Below are 16,340 nucleotides of genomic sequence, written 5' to 3' on the forward strand. Positions count from 1 at the left end.
GGAATGTGAAAGATTGTGTGATATTATAATACAGGAAATATAGGCGTTCATTTCAACTGTTCAATGTGTGTTTGAGAAAATGCGCACAGTGAGTGATTTTTAACATTAATATGCACATTTGTGATTTATTCAAAATATTGCAGGTGCTATTTTTTTGCAGGGTAACTAATAAAATGATGCATTTTTTCCTGTAAAGTTCTCTGACATATTCAAAAACGTTTCACTCATTAAGAGAGGAACCCAAATTAACTTTCAATTATAATTTCTTGATACCCTGAACCCATGCCTGGGCTGGGAGCCATCAGTAGCTCTGTAGTTTATGTTCATACTATCCCCTCACTGCACCGAGAGGGCAAGCATGTCCAATGTTTCCCTGCAAAGTTCTGGATCCCCCAATAAAATATTGTAACAAATGAGGGCCACATGGTGCATGCCAAAGCTGTTTTTATTAAACAAATCACTCAAGAAATTAGATATGCCAAAACATAAACTAATGGTTCATTAACATTTCATAGATTTTGCCATAGTATACGGAGGCACTGATTCTCTACAGCAGCAAGAGATGGAGGTACATGCAAAACACATTTACTATTCTTACTCTAGTCTTAGCAACAGTAGGTAAACTACTTCACTACAAACACATTTCATACCTGAATAGCCCTATTAATTTTGAAAAAATATAAAACTTTGAATATAAACATTATTACTTAACTTAATAAATAATGCTTATTTAAATATTACTTCATTAACTTTCCACCCTACACCAATACAAGCCTAGCAACCAATACCTAAAATATAATGAGTATACCGCAATGTATGTAATTGATAAACAGTTACATAATTATTGTTAATTAAATATTACAAGTATCACCACCCTATAACCTCTAGCAGCCCACACCTAAAAAATAACTAAAATATATAATTATTACACAATTTACATAATTAATGATCAAATCGAAATGTTTATATACAATAATCATTATTATTTTTTATGTATTAACTAACTTCCCACTATATACATCTACAAACCTAGCAACCTGCAACTATAATACAACTAAAATAAATCAATATTACATAATGTGAATAAATAATAATCAATTCATAAATGATAATACATTATTAATTAATTGTTAATTATTACTTAATTAACCTCCTACCCTACACCACTACAGGCGCTTCAGTCTACACCTAAAATATAACTAAAATATATTATTCTTACACAATTTCCATCATTAATAATCAATTTAAATAATTCATAATAAATTATAAAATAATTGTAAATTATTGATCACCTAATTAATAATAATCCACATTTGTAAAGCGCAAACAATTACCCGTAATTGTCTCTAGGCGCTGGGGGCCGTCGGGAAGATTAAGCAAGCTATTGCCCAGAGTCACATGGTGCTGGGCTAATCTGCCGCCGGGGATCAAACTGTGATCCCCAGATTCCGGAGGCAGTCACCCTGGCAGCGGCGCCACACCTCTTCCCTAATTAATTTCCTACCCATAGCCCTACAAAGATAGAAACCTGCATGTAAAATCTAAGTATAATAAGTAAATATATTACATAATATACATAATGAATATCAATCACATACTTGTTTCAAAATTAATTCATTCATAATTATTTATTACTTACCTTCCTACCCTATCCCCCTACAAACCCAACATCCCACTATCACACTATAAATTACTATTAGCAATTAAATGTAAAATTCTAAATGATGTACAATTACAAACTATATTTAAAAAAATGAATAATTATACAAACAATACTCCCTGAGCCCTGATTGGGCGCAATGTTATCATCCATGTTTGCCCTTGACTGTTACTATCTTGTCTGTATATATGTCAGCTTGGACTTTGCGTTAGCAGATCCATGCACCTGGGGAGCTGCTACATCCTATACCGTTTTCTAATATGTGTTTTTGCTTTCTTTATCTTTTTGCATGACCATTTGTAAAGCACTCTGATACCCCATGGGTCATATTCCTGCTATATAAAGTTTTTATAAATAAAAATTTAAAAGAAATGTTACACATAAAATAAATAAATAAACTAAAACAAATGAATCCAATGAAACAATTATATTCTTTACATCTGTATTATTTAAAACAATATTTACAACAATATTCTTAACAACGATCTTACTTACCTGAAAAAACTATATTTTTGACAACAATATTTCTGCATCACGATATTTTTGCATCACAATAATTTTTTTTAGATAATTCTGTCTCCCAATATTTAGAACTCAATATTTTGTCTAAATACCACTTCTATAAGGTTGTGAGAAAATGAGAATGTTGTTAATGTTTCTGTTTCCCCTGTCCCCCTTCTCTATTTGCATTGGGTCTGAGGTCTGAGCAAGCTATTTGTATAAGGGTTTGCCCAAGGCTTTGGCTAAGAGTTTGGTGGAAACAAGTAATTTCCCCATCTCTTCTTCCCTGTTCAGTCTCCCAACCAATAATGAAACTCATGCGCTAGGTCTATCAACTCACAGTTATCTGAATGGTGTGGTACCTGAGCCAAAACGTTCTTCAGTTCTTCACTAAGAGTCGTATTTTCTCCATTTGACCTCTAACACTTGGTTTAGGTATGTAATCAAGTAGTTTTACCGATTCAGTATCTAATAAATTAGTTATTGTACCCTGTCAGACATAAATATGACATATCACTTACTTAAAAGTCAACGTGATGCATGAAAGGAACTATTATATGCAACCAAGATCAATGACCATGCCACAGCATCACCAGACAAAAATATGAATGCTAAAGGGGATTCAGCTGTGGGAAAGGGTGGTGGTCTACATGCAAAAATGGAATTCCCACTAAGTCAAATAGATTTTAAACATTTATAAGACTCTAGTATAAAATTCCATGACTAGTACTGGGGTATCCAAATAATGGTCCTACTTTAGTGGTGATAGCAGAAGCTGGCATCTGAACCAGAGGACTGCATATTACAGGTAAAGCAAGAGTGCTCGGGATGTCGGGAGTCTATCCAATCTGTATGACATTCCTGAAACCTCCTCCTTCAACCATCTGTTCTCCTTTCTGGCTTCAACCACCTCTGCCAAATTTTTTACAGCATCCTTCACAAATTGAGAAGAATAATCCATGACAAGACTCATGGCACCCCGGTAAAGAGACTCAGTGGGCACCTCAAACTGTCTAAGTTGTATCTCAATTTAGTGCAGTGGTGCCATGGATAAGTGTTTCACTGGAATTAAAGACTTTATATGAAGCGCAAAGGGAATGAGAAGCGCTATCTGACTTCTTTCTGCTCACTAATTAATTAGGTTGTGTTCTTGATTTCTGTTCAGCTGAAGTGTCTCTGGGTGTGTTTGTGCAATGAGCAGTATCTCATTTGTCTTAAAGAGTGATATAAAGAGCACTATATGCACAAGTTTGTGATTAGACATAACATCTATTTTCTGTTATTCCTGTGTATCTACCTGCTTCAGGTCTGTACCTAGCTCAGGCTACTTTTTCTCTGTTGATAGACCTATAAAAAACTTCCAACCTGCCAAGCAAACAAAATAGGTTGGCTACTACTTATGATTAACTGACTAATCTCCCAGGTTTGCCCCCACCCCTTCAATCTATGCCTACATTGGTCTTAGGAGTAGCTGGAGGTCGCTTTTAGTAGTGTTTTTTCAAACACACATTAGCATCTTGATTTCCTCAAAGTCATCAGTCCTTTGTAAAAATAGGTGCTGCTCCAGTAGGAGTCTGTGTGGGCCCTAACATTACCAAGGACTCGTGTACCAAAGTCTTTTGAGCCAGAGCCTCCATCGCTGTCTTCTGATTGGCCCAATTTGCTGCCATAGAAGACGTTTTCCTGGTAGTCTTAACGATGGTTGCTAGGCTGGATGTTTTTGTGACTCCTGAGAGGAGCAATAGGCATGGCTCTGACTGCAACGATAAAAGTAGCATCCACAAACCACAGTCTACTGGGAAAATTTCCTGGGTGACAAAACTGCTCAATTCGAGGAGTTTTCTAAATGTAGGTAATTTCCTTTTACGTAATTGTTTGAAATTTCTGAAAAATGATGTGCAATAACGCAAAATGCTAATCTAGCACTTGACAGTAGTGCAGAGAACAGATTCTGTTTGTTCGCCTTATTTGCCTGCAATAGGATTCTTACCACTGCCTCCCCAATTGTGCCATTCAGTGTAGTTGCAGAATTTAATGGTATTTCATGCAAAAAGTGTAACATGAAGTGATGGAAATTATGTCAATTTTGCTGGTGTTATTTAATTCTCTCCTGGGCCTTTTAATAAAAAGCAATGATAGGATAAGGGAGGAATCTAATATGTATTAGATTAATTAATGTACTTTGTGATAAGCGAAACTTGCATAAAGCCCTATAAGTGGGCTGCAGAGCGAAATCCCTCCGTACATTTATAGAATTTTATTTAAAAGTGATCCAGGATGAAAAAAGAGTCTGCACCTCATTAAATTTGTTTCTAGTGGTCATCTAGAGTTAAATAAAGCACACACAAGATGATTGGAGAAAAGCTTCTAAATAGTCCAACCTGCTGGCTATTGCTCTCTGTAGCATTACAACCCGTTGTTGTTCACCCACTGTGGCACTTTAGTCAGAGTCCTGACCTATGCAAATCAGTAGAGATCCTGCTCCTTATGTTAACAATCCATCCTCAACGGCCAGGCTTGGTTCCCTCCAGAAGGGAGCACAAGCAACCACATATGGTTTCATCCTTTTTAGGCCTCATCGGTAAGGTGTCCTTGGTGGATTTCATGCAAAGAGTCATTTGACAATCACTTGCGTTAGTACTGCAATCCATTGTTTTTTGCCTACTGGGCCATGCTAGACCGTGGTTTGCCTTATGAGCATCATTATTGACTTTGTTTCAAGTTACACAGAAATACAGAATTGCGTGAGAAGGATCTTTGGAGATAAATGCCTTGCACTCCTGATTTAGTAAATGCTTTCAGTTTTTTTTTTATGTCAACGTTGCTTTTGGGACGAGTGTAAAAGCAGCAATATATTACTTTTTACTGTTGTAGTTAAGGTGCCTGGCAGTATTCCTAAATGTTTCCGCTTCCTTGCTGCTGGTTAGTTCTTCATGAACTTTGTTGCGTTTTCCCATTTTGATTCTGTTAGGAATTGGGTTTGTGGATTGTAGAGGTATGCACGCTGTCCAAGCAGGAACCACAATCCTAGTCAGGGTAAGCTAGATACACACTAAAAGATAACCTGGTAGCTTGGTACAGAGCAGTGAGGCTTATTAAAAGAGTCAAAGTGTAAAGTATTTGTGCAACACACACACACACACACAGTAAAACAATGAACACCACAAAAAGACTCCACGCTGGTTTGGAAAAATACACAATAATTGTAAGAATAAACCAAGAGTAAAATGACGAAAATCTAATAAGTAGAAACAGAGTTATGAATTTCTAAAGATTAAATCAAACTATAGTACTGCAAGTCATTAGGCGCCAAATGAGGACTTCTGGGCACGCTAGACCAGGATAAATACAAAGTTCAGGCTGAGCGTGATGGAGAGCAGGAGTCCCACAGGTCCCTCTGAAAACGTACCTTGGATGGAGGAAGCGTAGATGTCGAAGACTCGATGTGAGGAGCAGAGGAGGCGATGCATCACCGTCGATCCCGTGGGTAGACTCATTGCGTCAGTTCTGATCCGCACAGTCGATGAAGGCTTTGTCATTTGTCATTTGTCATTTGTGGGGTATTTCTAGAGCGCGACGTTCGCTCCGGAGGGAGCATCTTGGCGCTGAGGATCCTGAATGAACCAGTCCATGAGGATTTATATGGAAGCTTTGGAGTAATCGTCCGAGAGATTAAAGATCCATGTCTTTAGAAGCTTTCTAAAGGGTTTTTCCTGGGTTTGTTGTCTGAGTGTTTTGGGCAGTTTGTTCCAAGCTTTAGCTGCAAGGAAACTGAGAGTCTTCTCACCCTTCGTTTTCAGATTGTATTTAGGGGGAAGGATGAGGTTGTCGTGGGTCGAACGAAGGTGACGGTTGGGCAAGTAGTGGGGACAGCGCTTGGTGAGATATTTAGGGCCTGTTTGGTTGTACCCACGAAAGGCTATAATCAGGATTTTGAAGAGAATCCTTTTGTGAAGGGGGAGCCAGTGAAGTGAACGAAGCGCTGCAGAGATAGAGGATCTGCGGGGTAGGCCCAGGACAAGACGGGCAGCTGTGTGCAGAACGCTCTGCAGTTTTAGGATGGTGCTCTTTTTGACTCCTGCAAGCAGGCCGTTGCCGTAGTCCAGTCGTGAGATTATGAGTGCTACTGTCCCCGTTTTTCTGGCATCGACGGGGAGGAAGTCGAAGAACTTTCTCAGGGATCTGATCGTTCCGAAGCATTTGCCTGCGACGGTTCTGGCATGCTGCTCAAAGGAGAGTTCGGAGTCAAAGATTACGCCGAGATTCCGGGCTGACGACACTGTCTGGGGGGGGCAACAGAATTATCTGGCCACCAAAGTGCTGGAGAGAAGGAGATGTTAATACCAATCGGGAGAATCTCCGTTTTACTCGAGTTGCATTTCAAGTGGTTGTTGTCCATCCATCGAAATACTTCGGTCAGGCAGTGTTTCAGGTTAAGTTCAGCTTTGGTAGATCGTTCGTCCAGTGGCACAATGAGTTGTGTGTCATCGGCATACGAAGTGACAGGTATGCCGAATGATTCTATCAGATTAAGAAGGGGAATAAGGTAAATGTTAAAAAGGAGAGGGCTAAGGATGGATCCTTGCGGGACGCCTGAGGGGACAAGTTTGTCTTTGGAGTGGAATGGGCCCAGAGCGACTGTTTGGGATCGGTCGAAGAGAAAAGACTTTATCCAAGATAGGGCGGAGTCAGAGATGCCAATGTCCCTGAGTCTACTGATGAGGATGGTGTGGGAGATGGTATCAAACGCCGCCGTTAAGTCGAGGAGGATTAGAATGGAGTTTTTTCTCTGATCTTGTAGGGATTTTATGGTGTCAGACAGTTCGATAAGAGCGGTTTCTGTCGAATGCTTGGGGCGGAATCCAGATTGTTGGGGATGAAGAAGGTTGTTTTCATCGAGGTAGCGTTTAAGTTCGTTGTGGACTAGGTGTTCCGTAATTTTTCCCAAAGCCGGGAGTAGCGAAATTGGGCGGAGGTTGGTTAGGTCAGTCGGGGATTTATTTGCCTTCTTCATAAGGGGTTTGACAATTCCTTTTTTCCAACGGCTGGGTACTGAACCTGAGCTAAGCGAGGAGTTGATTAGGTTGTTGATGGTCGGGTTAACCTCGTCAATTAATTGGTGAAGTATCTTGGGGGGACAAGGATCAGACGGGGCGCCCGATTTGCAGGCCAGGATGGCTTTTCTCGACTGCTCAAGAGTGACAGAGGGGAAGCTACTTAGTGTGCAGCCTTGGGGGACCAGTGGAGGGGGCACAGGGGGAGTGGTGGGGGGGGGAAATTGATTTGGATAGAGGCAATTTTGTCCTCGAAATAATCAGAAATTTGGTCACAGAATTTCTGGGAAGGGGGGATTTCAGGTAAGAGTGCCTTAGGCTGCGTGAATGATTTAACTATAGCGAACAGCACCTTTTGTTTTTGGCCAGCGTTTTTAATGGCGTTGACGTAGTAGTTTTTTTTACCCAGTTTGATTTCCAAAAGGTAATTTTTCCTTGTCGCGATATAGGAAGTACGATTAGTGGCCTCGTATGTCTTTCGCCAATTTCTTTCTGCTTTTTTACATAGCAGATGCGCATTTGCAAGTTCTGGTGTGAACCAGGGGGCATTTGTTTTGGTTTTTGCCCGGGAGGAGCGGGGGCGTGGGGGCGGGATTCTGGATTTAATTTCTTGAGTGATCCAGTTGTGAAAAAGATCGGCGTCGGTGTCGACATTGCCGGAAAGGATGGGTGCTTGAGTTTGCATTGAGGGATTAAGAGTGATGTTATCCTGAACCTTTTTGCAATTGATATGATTGTCGGGGTGAGAAGCAGCTTTGTTACGGTTGGGTAGATTTTCGCTCAGAATGTGGAATGGGATTAGGGAGTGATCAGACCAGATCTGAGGCAAAGGGGATAGTGTGATCAAGGAGGGAGAGTTTGTGCAGACTCCATCGAGGGTGTGACCTAGGGAGTGGGTCGGTGAGGTGACGAGTTGCTTAAAATTCAACATGTCGAGGGTTTGTACGAAATTGATGGTTTGAACATCTATTTTCGATTCTAGATGAAGGTTAAAATCACCAAGGAGGGTGAAGAATGGGTATCTGAGTGAGAATTGTCCTAAAGAATCATACAGTGAGTCGAGGAACACAGATTTGTCAATATACCCCTTAAGAATGAAGGCGATGCATTGTCATCCAGCTGCGCAATCCGCTGTCGTCGAGCGGTGCAGTCTGTCAAAGCGATGTTGCCAAGCAGCTGCGTCTGCACTAAAGGAAATGTGACGGTTCTGATCAGGGAAAAGTCGTCGAAGCATAGGTTCTGTTGGGTCAACACGTAAAAAGGCACTTCCGAGGGCCCAGCACTGGATTGGCAGCACTTGGCATGGCAGGACTCACAGTTGGCAGAACCAAATATGCTGATGCAGGGTTGGAAGAAGCCTTTGATGGCCCTGAGACTTCTGAACTGGGGGCAAACCAGCAAGCCCTTGTAGTCACCCTGGGTTCAAGGGAGATGGGTCCAGTCCTCTTCCTCAGCAGGGCAGAAGGCAGCAGACAGCACAGCAGAGCAGAAAAGCAGTTCCTCCAGAGCAGCAGTCTAGCAGAGCAGCATGATTGAAATATATTTTTTTTTTGTTTGATACAATTTGGAAAAGGTCATTGGTAAATGTACGCATACCTGTAAAGTCACATTGTTTAAGCACATATGCACTTGCACCCCATAACACCTCATTGGGTGTAGTACAAATGTTTTCTTCATCCATATGTGGAAATCCATATGTGGAAATATGGATTTTTCTGATCAGTTATGTCCCCTATCTTGGACCCCAACGGTTCCATGTATGAATCACAAGTACATGTATGTTCCCTCCAGTTCCAGTTATGAAGACGCAAATACATGTGCGTCCACCGTCAACATGTCCTCTGTCAGATCCGCCATGAATAGGCCGGATATTCCATTCCTAAGTATGAAAGGCCACCGGCTTTATATGGTTCACTTATGCCATTTTACAGTCCAGGCAAGTAGGCCCTGATTCTGTCATCAAACTCTTCTTGCCTTCTGCCTCTGAAAGCTCCAGTCTGAGCCTGCATTTGTGACCATGAACTTTGTCTCATTCTCTGCGCGGCTCACGAAGCCTGACATCAGCCTATTCTCTGCCAAAAACTGTATTTCACCTTCGAAATTATCTGCTCCGTTCCCTGGCCGATGCATTCCTGTCTAGTAGTTTAGATAAACATTCTTCCAGCTACCGAGCAAAGGCCCGGCTTCTCTGTCTTTATGCAAGTAAATTCATAGCCCTATTTTGTGGAAGATTTCCGCCCTCGCATCTGGTGTAGACACTCAGACGCTTGTACACGCACTGGCAGTCAGTATAGTCAGTATAGAATAAGATTCTACTCGAAGAGACCTCTCTTTTGGATAACATAGTTCTTTAAACATAGGATGTTAGATATGATTTGGGATTAGGTTGACTTGACCCTCCAGACTTCTGTCGCCACATGTAGAGCTAAATGTCAAGTCCCCTTCACCCCCTAGTTGCACGTCAATTACACGTCATGCTGCTGCGCGCGCATTTCTGCCAAGTATTTCTGCTGACATTGTGAAATTCTTTCATAGAACCACCCTAATATGACATCACATCTAATGACGTTCTTTCATCACTCCCAGTTACGCCTATTTTTACTACGCACGAATATATTATCCGTATTATCAATTGTTACGCCTCTTGTATTTGCCTCACTGTAATGCCTATTGTATAAAAGTAATTGATTGTCAATAACGTATGTACTTCACTTCCTGAACCTTCGTGGTGATGGAACTTGGAGCAACCGATTATAATCGACCATTGGAATAAAGCCCATTCCGAACCTCTAATACCACGGATTCTGCCTCTTATTTACTGAGCTATTTTATTATGTTTCTGTATCAAATTAAGTCCCGGTAATTAAATTATTTACCACATGAATGGCGCCCGAACAGGGACAGTTTCTCATCTCACGCGCCGGCGGTGAGTTGCAGGCCCGGTCTCCTGCCACAGCTGGACGGACAATTACGCGTACCAGCAGGATTTCCTGTATCTCCCTCCGGTCAAGCGGGGGCGACTGAGGCTGCGATCAACACCCAGACGAGGCGGTGAGAAGTGCGAAGTATCCCGACCAGAGCCTAGCTGAGAGAGCAAGATCCGAGGTATACAGAGGCCCACCAGTTCCCGAAGTCCTGAGTCGAGTCCAGTTTCCGAAGTGTTCGAGTCGAGTCGAGTCCAGTCCGGTTCAAGTTCAGTTCAGTTTCGGAGGCCTTCCGTTTCCGAGCTACCCGGTGAGTACCATTACTGGGGAGGCGTTCTGACGTGCACATAGGTTGTGCCGGTCAAGACGGGTTTGGGTACACAAATCCGGTCTGCACTGTTTCAGCAGTGTATCTGTACTGTTTAGCAGTATATCTAGTATATCAAGTATATAAATTCAGAATAACTCAGTTAAAGTCGAGTATTATGTTTTAGTGATTAAGTTTTCCTTAGATCGTCAGCATCATTGTTGCTCAGTTAAATGTTAAATGTTAAATGTTTTAAGTACGTTCTGCATATTGTGGTATGAATGACTGTTCATTATCGTGTTTACTGTATTAAGTTTGTTCAAAATCAAGTATCAGATCAGTTTTCAATATGCCGCTCTTTTCGAAATTAAGACAGATCACAACAAGAAAAGGGGTACTCGAAGAAGCCGTTCCTATTCCTCCTAGGGACACTCCAGGGTACTTTATGTATCATAAACATGGCTTAGACGCTATATTATTTCTTGATTTATGGGTAGACTACACCAAGGAATTACCAGAAAGTCAGAGGTGGCCCGCAGCGGGGACCTGGGATGCAGAGTGCATCATGAAAGTAGAGGAAGAGTTATGGAAAAGGAAAGTCAGACAGTCACAGAAAGACGCCATTGAGTTATGGCGTAAAGAATCTCATAGACGTACAGAAAAAGCCCTCCGACAGGAAGAGAGAAATAGAGAGAATTCAAATAAAGTCCGAGAAAACCTATTAATTGAAGAAGGTACAAGAGTGAAATCAGAACAAGTAGACAGACAAAGAAATGCCCTTATGAATGGTATGTATCCCCTTCTGGCCGAAGGATTACCTAAGGCTACTCCAGAGATACCAAAAGACTTGCCACCCCCATTATTTCCAATAAAGGTACATCCTAAGGGGCATCCTAGAACCGCAGAAGATGTTTTTCTTTCCTCATATTTAGATGACGCAGCTCCCGAGTATGCTAATTCCGCCCCACATAGACCGCCTGCCAGGGAGGTTCAACGCCAAGATCCAGTACCCGTATCTCTACAGCAACAAGTCCTGACACAAGTTCCGGCAAGCACATCTGTTTCTACCTCTGCTCCTACAGCTACTTCTATAGCTGTGTCCACACCTATAGTTGCTGTATCGCGTTCAACGAATCCTTTCACGCGCGATACCCCAGATGGGGCTACGGGAGGTGCTACCAACATTTTTTCTACGCCACCCAGAATAAATAAACTTACCTTTCAAGAGTCAGCACATTCACGTACCCCCAAACTCATAAATGCCCGTACGCTTAAGGAACTTCTTGTAGATTGTAGATATGACCCTGTGCCCGGCAAAGAGGACGAAATGATCCTGGCATCATTACGTATCAGACGAGCCGCAGTGTATTTAGGGAAGTTACCAGGAATGACTACGCATCTCGACAATATATATCATTTTGTTCAAACAGGGCGAGATTCAGAATGTATTAACAGAGCTATGGAATACCAGAAAGTGGAGATACAGGGGGAACTGTTACGTTTCCTCATAAATTGTGTGATCAGAAATCAAGACCGACCGGGGGTAGACCCGGAAGCAATGCAAATTCTTACCAGATGGAGCCAGAATATATCAGAAGGGAGACATGATAAGCAAAATTGTATAATAGCCATGTGCCGAAAGATCCGTAAAGAAATAGAACGCCTACACGAAGAAAGATTAGCGGTAGACCAGTTCGAACAAGGCGAGGAAGAAGGATCAGGACTGCCCACGGGACAGTCAGACACCATAGCCTATGTAGGTAGAGGAAGATCTTGTAATAGTAATAGATGTCTTATTGACCCGATACGTCCGATATGTCCAGATAATAACAGGAATTTCCCAACACCTATAGTCCATATAAGGTCTAACGAGCATTCGTTCCAAGCCGCTGACAAATTACTCCGAGAACGAAGGGGTTATCATTTTCTCGATTCTATGGATGAACAAGAATTAGCCAGGTCAGCTGTCCATTGGGTTGACAGTCCCGGAAAGTACAGTGATGATACAGTAGCACGCACATTTTTGAATCTCACCCCAGATGAACAGCGTTTAGCTGGGATTTATATGATTCAACAACTCCTTATACTATATCAGAGTCAGCATTCGGACCCTGGTCCCTTACCTGATATATTGACTGAATTACTCATGAATAGATGGAGAGGTTCAGGTACTAAATTAATTAAAGAAATACTAGAATCAAGAAAGCAGTACATTCTTTTTGTATGCTCAGAACATGTCTCATTGCCCATCAAGGAAAGAACCACGTATTACATGGACAGACAGAATCCCTTACGAGAAGTGCATCCAATAAAAGGCGAGGACAACGAGTTTAAACGCGTATTTGTATATACGCCCATATCGAAAATAGAATTGTTAGAAATTAAGAAAGTGGTACCCAGTCATGACAAAGACCCAGCGGGTTTTCACCGAGAAATTAAAGACATGTTACTCATGGGAGAGTATACCTATCCCGACATTATGACAATATTAAAGGTATTGATGCCTGCTGGCATTTATGAAAAACTCAGGGAAAAAGAGTGGGAGGTAGGAGACCAAAAGATAGAATGGTCAGCATTAGAAGCAGAAGAAAAGGCCCGAACTGCAGGAGCAGGACTTGGGGATAAAACTAAAGCACTACCAGGTTTACTAGTACAGGTACTGCCACGTTTATTAACTACGAAAAAGGAAGATTGGGGTACAATTTCAGCCTGTAAACAGAAGCAAGATGAAGACACTAGTGATTACTATGCCCGATTTGAAAAATGTTTTGGTATAAATAGTGGCATAAAAGCAAGTAGCGAATCATACCCACACCTGTTTGTGACAAAATTAGTAGAGAATGCCTTGCCTCAAGTGAAGAATAGAGTGTTAAAATTTGAGAGTACATGGCAAGGTAACACTCCATCACAAATGTTACAAATGTTACAGTACCATCACAATAGAATTAGAGAGGAACAAGAACATGAACAAAGACGCATGAAAGACACGAAAATGAAAATGCTAGTCTCCCAGACAGTTCCAGCTGAAGGACATAAAAAGGGTATGACACATTCCGGTGATTCAACAGGACCTGTAAAAGGGACATGCAATTATTGTAAAAAGCCAGGTCATTACGTACACGATTGTCCAGTTTTGAAACATAATATCGCCATAGGTAATACAAAAGAAAGACCACGGCCACTTAGACAGGATCAGAATGAACAAGGAGCCACGCAGCATGCACAGTCCATGCCAGCTCCACCACAGTCTATACAGTTTGTGCCGGCCGCACCAGCGCTGCCTGTTGCTGCCACACAAACCACGACACGACAGCTGTACCAGACCGCACAGTACGACTATCCTGAGTATCAACGATACGCATGAACAAGCCTAGAGAGGGAAGTTGACTTACCCCTTATCGAGGTCCCTGTAGACCAAGAAGGACCTTATGTACATAGTGAATTATTAGGCCAAGACAGAAAATTTTTACTCGATACAGGGGCAAGTCGAACAACCATAAAACGTAGTGAAGTTCCAGGGGCACCCCTCTCAGGCTCACAGAATATTTCCCTTGGTTTTTCAGGAAAACCTATTGTTAATGAAGTGTCACAACCTCTTCCACTTACGATAGGACCTTTGACCCGAACTACAGATTTATTGCTTACTAAATCATGTCCAGAAAATTTGTTAGGAATAAAAACACTGAAAGCTCTAGGAGCTATAATATGTTGTTCTCCGGAAGGAGTAAGATTGTTTTTACGTGATTTTAAAGGTCACTATGTGTCTAGAGACATGGATCCCCGACTGCAGACTTTACCTACACATCTATGGGCACAAGGCCCTACTGATGTTGGTTGCATGAATATTACACCATATCGAGTAACACTAAAGGCAGGAGTGGTACTACCACGAATGCGACAATACAAGTTACCACCAGATGCTGTAGTGGCTTTACTGCAAATCATTGACGAGCTTATTGCCCAAGGAGTGGTTGTGGAAACAGACTCCAATGTATGTAATTCACCGATAATTCCGATTCTTAAATGAACAGATCCGAAGGCCCCGCCAGTATATCGATTGGTTATTGATCTGCGCGAATTAAACAAGTGCATTGTGCCACAATTCCCTGTGGTCCCAGATATCTCGTCATTACTGACAGCTATTGATTCCGAAGCAACATTCTTTACTGTAATTGATCTCAAGAATGCCTTCTTCAGCGTCCCAATAGATCCGGAAAGCCAATATTTGTTCGGATTTAGTTTAAATGGACGTAGCTTTAAATTCTCCCGCGCACCTCAAGGATTTACAGAAAGCCCCAGCATCTATAGCCAAGCACTGAAACGAGAACTTGACAGTATCCACATGCCAGTTAACACTGCTCTGCTTCAATATGTCGATGATCTGCTGATCACCGCGAGAAGCGAACCGGAATGTGAGAAAGCATCACTGACAGTTTTACAATTTCTAGCCGAAAAGGGGCACAAGGTGTCCCCTTCTAAGCTGCAATTCTGTGTCCAGCGAGTTGTTTATCTTGGACACTCGCTGTCCAAGGAGGGAAGGCAGCTTACACCCGACCGCATTCAGTTAATAGCTAACATGCCAATACCCAAGACACAAAAGGAGGTACGGGCTTTCATAGGCCTCACTTCATATTGTAGGCAGTGGATCCCTCAGTATGCATTTCTAGCAAAATCACTCATTCAGTTGACAACACAGGAGGCAGCCACATCGACTGTTCTCCCTTGGACTCAGGAACATACACAAGCTTTTGAAAGCCTAAAGAAAGCTTTATGTCAAGCACCTGTTTTAGCAACGCCATGTTACAGTAAACAGTTTACACTCTTTGTTACAGAACGCGAAGGTACTGCCTTGTCAGTACTCACACAGGAACAAGCAGGAGCACACAAACCATGTGCTTATTTTTCTAGTACATTAGATCCCGTAGCTCAGGCTTTGCCTGCATGCCTAAAATCAGTGGCAGCGACAGCTTTAGCAATCAGACAAAGCGATGCCATAGTGTTAGGACATCCATTGACAGTTCAAGTACCACATGCAGTAGAGGTTCTTGTGAATAGAACACAAACACAACACTTGACTATAGCGCGACTTACAGGGTACGAACTAACATTGTTTCAGCCACATATAGAAATCAGACGCTGTAACACATTGAATCCTGCCACACTTTTACCTGTGATCGGAACAGACCCACTAGCCCATGACTGTATTGAAGTTATTACAATCACGACGAAACCCAGACAAGACTTAACCGATGTCCCATTGTCAGACCCAGACCTGACGTTGTATGTAGATGGTTCATGTATGAGAACAAGTACAGGAGAGTTAGTGGCTGCTTACGCAGTCACAACAGATACTGAAGTCATTGAAACAAATCGCATAAATACCTTGTCAGCTCAAGCCGCAGAGCTCATCGCTCTGACCCAAGCCTGTATTCAAGCCACAAATAAAAAAGTCAACATATACACTGATTCACGTTATGCATTCGGAGTTGTACATGACTTCGGCGTGCTGTGGCGAGAGAGAGGTTATTTAACTTCCCACGGTGCCCACATTCAGCACGGACCCCTCATCCATGCCTTATTAGATGCAATACATCTACCCACTGCAATATCAATTATGAAATGTAAAGCTCATACGAAAGTTACTGATATCATTTCTCAAGGCAATGATCTAGCCGACAGAACAGCTAAACAGACTGCTCAAACTCAAACATCCGACATGACAAAGACAATAGTCCCGATGCCGACACATTGTATGACGGTTAAAGATCCTACTCTTGATGTAATTGACATACAGACACATGCTACACCAGACGAAATAAAGAAATGGACCGAATTAGGAGGGATTCAAACGGATCAAGGATGGATGATGAAGGAAAAATCTGTGTGGTTCCTTC

The 16,340-nt window shown here is 42.0% G+C and overlaps 1 protein-coding gene across 2 annotated transcripts in view; it reads left to right on the top strand.

The window, feature by feature from the left end:
• The window catches only part of TOM1L1 (target of myb1 like 1 membrane trafficking protein), a 665,925-nt gene that overhangs the window by 307,251 nt on the left and 342,334 nt on the right, over nucleotides 1–16,340 (top strand). The gene's annotated exons all lie outside the window — the stretch shown is intronic.

Source organism: Triturus cristatus, chromosome 7 (assembly GCF_964204655.1).
Source record: "Triturus cristatus chromosome 7, aTriCri1.1, whole genome shotgun sequence".
In the NCBI taxonomy this organism is placed as follows: Eukaryota; Metazoa; Chordata; class Amphibia; order Caudata; family Salamandridae; genus Triturus; species Triturus cristatus.